Below are 6,520 nucleotides of genomic sequence, written 5' to 3'. Positions count from 1 at the left end.
CCGCTTTCAGAATCAGGGTTTAGTCTCAATCAGGGATAGCCAATTTCTAGATTTTTTTTCCTGGGGTGGGGGGGGGGGAGAGAGAACAGTATAGGTAGGTGGGTGATGTTCTCCAAGGAGTTGGAAAGGAGCTTGTCTAAAGTGTTATTTATTTATGTATTTATTTCCGTATGAATTCTCCCCTTATTGACAATCTGGCTTTAAGAGAGCACAAGCACTTTGTTGGAAGGAGAAGACACCAGAGCTGAAGAGTTTGGCTTGAACCTAAAGACCAGGCCTCCTTCAAGCCCTCCCAATCATGTCGATCTCCTCCTGATCTTTGGCGCATAACAGGGTTAGGGCCACACTGTCTCCCAGTGGCCACCTTCTCCTTGACCTAAATGGCCTTCAGATCCATAGGGAAGGCTTGTAGCAATGCTGCGGGCAGGGCCCATCCTGCAGAGACATCGGCAGCACTTCTAACTTTCTCCCTGGATGGAAACGCAACTTGTTGTGATAGGCAGAGTTTGTCCATGCTGGGCCGCTGCTAATAACATCTCCAAGCCAGCAAGTTAAACTCGGTGGCCCTGCTAAGATATGGAATGACTTCTGGGCTTTTAAGTCACAGGCTGGCTTCAAACCCAATTTGGGCACACCTGCCCTGGAGTCATTGGGGCAGTGTGAAGTCCAGGACGAGGCTGGCACTTATATTGGCAAATGTGTACTACGTCAGCAGTCCCCAACTTTTTTTTGGCACCAGGGACCGGTTTTGTGAAGACGAACTTTCCATGGATGGGGGTGGGGGAGGCATGCACGATCTAGATCCCTTGCATGCACAGTTTACAATAGGGTTTGTGGCCCGGTTCCTAACAGTCCATGGGCCAGTCTCATCCACTGCCCCGGGGGGGGTTGGGGACCCCTGCTCTACGTTGTCCACCCTCTTTGCTTTTTATTCCATAGCTGGCTCTTGCAAACCTTGTCTGTCTTGGTGAGCCGGTGGACAAGCGGACAAGGGTGAACAGTTGGTGGAAGAAATGGAGGGGAAGGGAAGGGCCTGGGGGGGGGGGGAAGGGAGAAGTTGTTAAAGCAATGCACTAATCCAGATTAAAAATGTGACTGGGGGTGGAGAGAAAGATGTATGTACGAATAAATATTTTGCACACCATCTGCCTGTTTGTTTTCTTGTCACTCCTAAATTTCCAAAGCTGGCTAAATGGATGGGTTACTCATAGTGAAACGGCAACAGATGGTTCCGAAACACATTTCTTCTTCCAAAAAAGGGATGGGGAAAATATATAAATATATTGGCCCAAGAATCCAGGGCCAATACCACTCTTTTCAATACTGCTACATTCAACTGCTTAATTCATCCATTTGCACAAAACCTTGGTAACTTTAGCAACTTTAAGATATCACCCAGAATTCCCCAGCCAACTTTAAGATGGGTGGACTTCAGTTCCCAGAATGCTGGGGAATTCTGGAAGTTGATCCATGCATCTTCAGGTGGTCAAGGTTGATAAATGCTGCTCTGGGCCATAACTTTGACTAGCTGGCATCAGGCAGCCTGATGCAGCCAGCAGGGGATTGAGGCGCACAGTCAAACCTTTATGCCAGGGGTGTCAAACTCAATTTCATTGAGGGCCGCATCAGCATTGCGGTTGCCCTCGGGGGGGGGGCCGGGTGTGTGTGGCCTGGGTGGGCGTGGCCTACTGGGTGGGCGTGGCTAGAGTGCATATGGCCTACTGGGTGGGCGTGGCCAGCTCTACATCATTCACATCAAGGGTGCCTATGGGGGCCTGGGCAGGATTGGGACAGATCTGAGGGTCTCTGGCAGAAGGAGGATCTCTGGGCCAGGGCCAAGGCAGTGGGGGCCGTTCCCTCACTGTTTCCAGGATGGCTTCGCAGGCCACATGAAACCTCTTCCAAACTGGGATTGAAGCGTAGGAAAAAGATTTATGGTGTTTGAAGATGATGGGCATTGGAATACCCCAATAGGAACCTGCATGCTTCAAATTGCAAAGATATATGATCAACAAGCAAGAACATGGCCTTCATGCCACTGTGGTTTCATTGATTATGTGGGAGGACAGCAATGCACATTTGTGCATATTCACACACCCTGCCTGCCTGCTTGTCTCTCAATATGTGCATCTCAAATTATAGCTTATTTTTGTGTTATTGTAGGCGGTTGTAGTAAGATAATGGGGCAGACAATGTGGGTTTCGAGAGATTCTTAGTGACTGGTAGTAATTGCACAAGGCTGGGCTTCACTCAGCACCCACAAAATATTTGTCAATAGAGGCCAAACGTGTTTAGATCCAGCACAAGGCTGGGCTTCACTCAGCACCCACAAAATATTTGTCAGTCGAGGCCAAACGTGTTTGGATCCAGCAGTTTGTGCTATATTAACTGTGACGGGACCTTTAACAGTGGAAACGATGAAAGAAACCAGCCCATCCTCAATTATTAAGAAGGTTGAAACCAAATTATTATTATTTCATCCTGTGTACAGAACTATGGAAAGACATTACAAAGACTACAAATCTCACTCATCATAAAATGTTTTTCACATTCGAGGAAAGAGAGAGAGAGAGAGAGAAAAGAGAAAGAAAGAAAGAAAGAAAGAGAAAAAGAGAAAGAAAAGAGAAAAAAGAAAGAAAGAAAAAGAAAATGGGGAGGAAAGGAAGGAAAGAACATGAGAAAAGGAAGAAAATGAGAAAAGAAAGAAAAGAGAATGAGAAAAGAAAGGAAAGAGAAAGAAAGAAAGAAAGAAAGAAAGAAAGAAAGAAAGAAAGAAAGAAAGAAAGAAAAAGAAAGAAAAGAGAAAAAAGAAAGAAAGAAAAAAATGGGGAGGAAAGGAAGGAAAGAACAAATGAGAAAAGGAAGAAAATGAGAAAAGAAAGAAATGACAGAATGAGAAAAGAAAGGAAAGAGAAAGAAAGAAAGAAAGAAAAAGAAAGAAAGAAAGAAAGAAAGAAAAGAGAAAGAAAGAAAGAAAAGAGAAAGAAAGAATGAAAGAATGAAAGAAAGAAAGAGAAGAGAAAGAAAGAAAGGAAAGAGAAAGAAAGAAAGAAAGAAAGAAAGAAAGAAAGAAAGAAAGAAAGAGAAAGAAAAGAGAAAGAGAAAGAAAGAAAGAGAAGAGAAGGAAAGAAAGGAAAGAGAAAGAAAGAAAGAAAGAAAGAAAGAAAGAAAGAAAAGAGAAAGAAAGAAAGAAAGAAAGAAAGAAAGAAAGAAAGAAAGAAAGAAAGAAAGAAAAGAGAAAGAGAAAGAAAGAAAGAGAAGAGAAGGAAAGAAAGGAAAGAGAAAGAAAGAAAGAAAAGAGAAAGAAAGAAAGAAAGGAAAGAGAAAGAAAGAAAGAAAGAAAGAAAGAAAGAAAGGAAAGAGAAAGAAAGAAAGGAAAGAGAAAGAAAGAAAGAAAGAAAGAAAGAAAGAAAGAGAAAGAAAGAAAAGAGAAAAAAGAAAGAAAGAAAAAAATGGGGAGGAAAGGAAGGAAAGAACAAATGAGAAAAGGAAGAAAATGAGAAAAGAAAGAAATGACAGAATGAGAAAAGAAAGGAAAGAGAAAGAAAGAAAGAAAGAAAGAAAAAGAAAGAAAGAAAGAAAGAAAGAAAGAAAGAAAGAAAAAGAAAGAAAGGAAAGAGAAAGAAAGAAAGAAAGGAAAGAGAAAGAAAGAAAGAAAGAAAAGAGAAAGAAAGGAAAGAGAAAGAAAAAGAAAGAAAAGAAAAGAAAGAAAGAAAGAAAGAAAGAAGAAAGAAAGAAAGAAAGAAAGAAAGAAAGAAAGAAAGAAAGAAAGAAAGAAAGAAAGAAAGAAAGAAAGAAAGAAAGAAAGAAAGAAAGAAAGAAAAGTCTCCGGCTTGAGCAGGCAGTGGGACTAGCAGACCTCAAAGTACTGTTTCAGGACTGTTACTGAAAGCTAATTTCTCAAAATATCCCAGCCCATATTTCAACAATCTTATCTTTCCACCAAGACCAACATTTCCACAGATGCACTGAGAGGTTGAAAACCTGATCTTTAATAATACATGGAATTTTGGGTCCTTTCCGTCTTTTGCTGGCTTCCCGCTGCTTCCTCATCACTCAAACTCAGCCAACATCAGCATTGTTTATTTTCGGCTGCTTTTCCTCCTTCCCTCCCTCCCTCCCTTCCTCCCTCCCTCTTTAGAAAATTAGTCAACGATTCTGTTTTGAAGGGCTTAAAATATAGCCCAACGGTTTGCAAGTCCTCTTTTTTTTCTTTTCAAACTGCAGCTGGGTAGAGACACAACCAACGTATTTTTAACCTCTGAAGCTGTTTTTTTTTTAAAAAAAAATACACAAAAAATAAGAAATGGCAGATCGTGATAACCTTCCCTTCCTTGAACACCCTTATTTCTTCCTAGAACTTTTCTCCCCCACCATCAACCGAGAGAGGATTTCATGTTCTTTAGGAGCCTCTCTTGAGAGGTTCTGCAGGGGGGACCAATCTTGCAGAAACGGCAGCGGGAGCTGGAAAGCACTTCGCCTTGTGTGACTTATCCTATCCCAGGTACCTTTAAGACGCTTCAATCAGGCAAATCTGAAGTGGCTTGAAACTCAAAACAGGATGCATGTAGCTAACACCAACCCTCTTGCGATGTAAATGAAGCCTCATTCAATCAGAACATCATCTTGGTAGAAGCACCTGCTCTGCACGTTCAAGGTAGCTCAGGGTAACTCCTTAACGTGGCCTTTATCCCCATTAAATACAGGTAGTTCTTGACTTACAACCACAGTTGTGCCCTAAAGTTGCACTGCTAAGCAAGGCAGTTGTTAAGTGAGATTGGTATGGCTAGTCTAGAGGGGGGGAAAACAACTAGGGGTGAACATGATAGCAGTATTTCAGTATTTGAGGGGGTGCCACAAAGAAGAGGGGGTCAACTTATTTTCCAAAGCACCAGAAGACAAGACAAGAAACAACGGATGGAAACTAATCAAGGAGAGAAGCAACCTGGAATTAAGGAGAAACCTCCTAACAGTGAGAACAATTAACAAGTGGAACTGCTTGCCTCCAGAAAGTGGTGGGTGCTTCAATCCTTGGGGATTGATATCAACCACTTGGGGAACTCTGGTCCAAGGTAACTGCAACATTCTGAGAGATGACCTAGCTGCTTTAAAGAGCTGCAGGGAAGGAATTTGAAAACAGTTTAATAAATACTACTTTAATAGTACTATAAATAACAACAACAAAAGTAACAATAATGGATAGTCCCATCAACCCTTGGGGGTCGATATTCAGCCACTCTGGTCTAAGGTAACTGCATCATCCTGAGAAATGACTTAGCTGCTTTAAAGAGGTGCAGGGAAGGAATGTGAAGATAGTTTAATAAATGCTGCTTTAACGGTACTATGAATAATGACAACAAAAATAACAATAATGGACAGTCCCATCAACCCTTGGGGGGGTCGATATTGACCACTTGCATCGTCCTGAGAGATAACTTAGCTGTTTTAAAAAGGTGCAGGGGAGGATTATTGCTCAGGTCCCTCTGTCTACTGAAAACCGATAGCGTTGGTCTCGTTAATGTAATTAATAAATCCATGAAACGGTCTCTTAATTCCTCTTATTAAAGTGATTGTTCCATGGGAAACAGGGTAATTGGTTCCAGCTTGATGGAGATAGATGACTCCACGGTAGGCGATCTTGCAGTTTGCACTGAAGATGTTACCCAGCTGGGTAGCGAAACGTCTGCCAGGAAACAAGCAAGCTCAGAGAGCACCAAAAGTTATTAAGTTAGACCTTAATTGACAGATCTGCCCTATCCAGGCTCATTAGGAACCTACCCAGCCCCCAGGATTATTAAGCAACATCTTATAATAATAATAATAATAATAAGTGGGAAGGGACCTTGGAGGTCATCTAGTCCAACCCCCTGCTCAGGCAGGAAACCCTATACCATTTCAGACAAATGGCTGTCCAGTCTCTTCTTAAAAACTCCCAGTGTTGGAGCATTCACCACTTCTGGAGGCAGGTTGTTCCACTGGTTAATTGTTCTAACTGTCAGGAAGTTTCTCCTTAGTTCTAGGTTGCTTCTCTCCTTGACTAGTTTTCATCCATTGCTTCTTGTCCTGCTTTGAGGTGCTTTGGAGAATAGCTTGGCTCCCTCTTCTTTGGGGCAGCCCCTGAGATATTGGAACACTGCTATCATGTCACCCCTCACCCTTCTCTTCATTAAACTACACATACCCAATTCCAGCAACCGTTCCCTATATGTTTTAGCCTCCAGTCCCCCAATCATCTTTGTTGCTCTTCTCTGTACCCTTTCTAGAGTCTCGACATCTTTTTTACATCGTGGTGACCAAAACTGGATGCAGTATTCCAGGTGTGGCCTTACCAAGGCATTGTAAAGTGGTATTAGTACTTCACTTGATCTTGATTCTATCCCTCTGTTAATGCAGCCTAGCACTGTGTTGGCTTTTTTGGCAGCTGCAGCACACGGCTGGCTCATATTTAAGTGATTGTCCACCAGGACTCCGAGATCCTTCTCACAGTTACTACTATTGAGCAAGGTACCACCTATACTAT

The sequence above is a fragment of the Vipera berus genome (assembly GCF_964194415.1).
Source record: "Vipera berus genome assembly, chromosome: 13".
Lineage (NCBI taxonomy): Eukaryota > Metazoa > Chordata > Lepidosauria > Squamata > Viperidae > Vipera > Vipera berus.
This window is presented reverse-complemented; position numbering follows the sequence as displayed.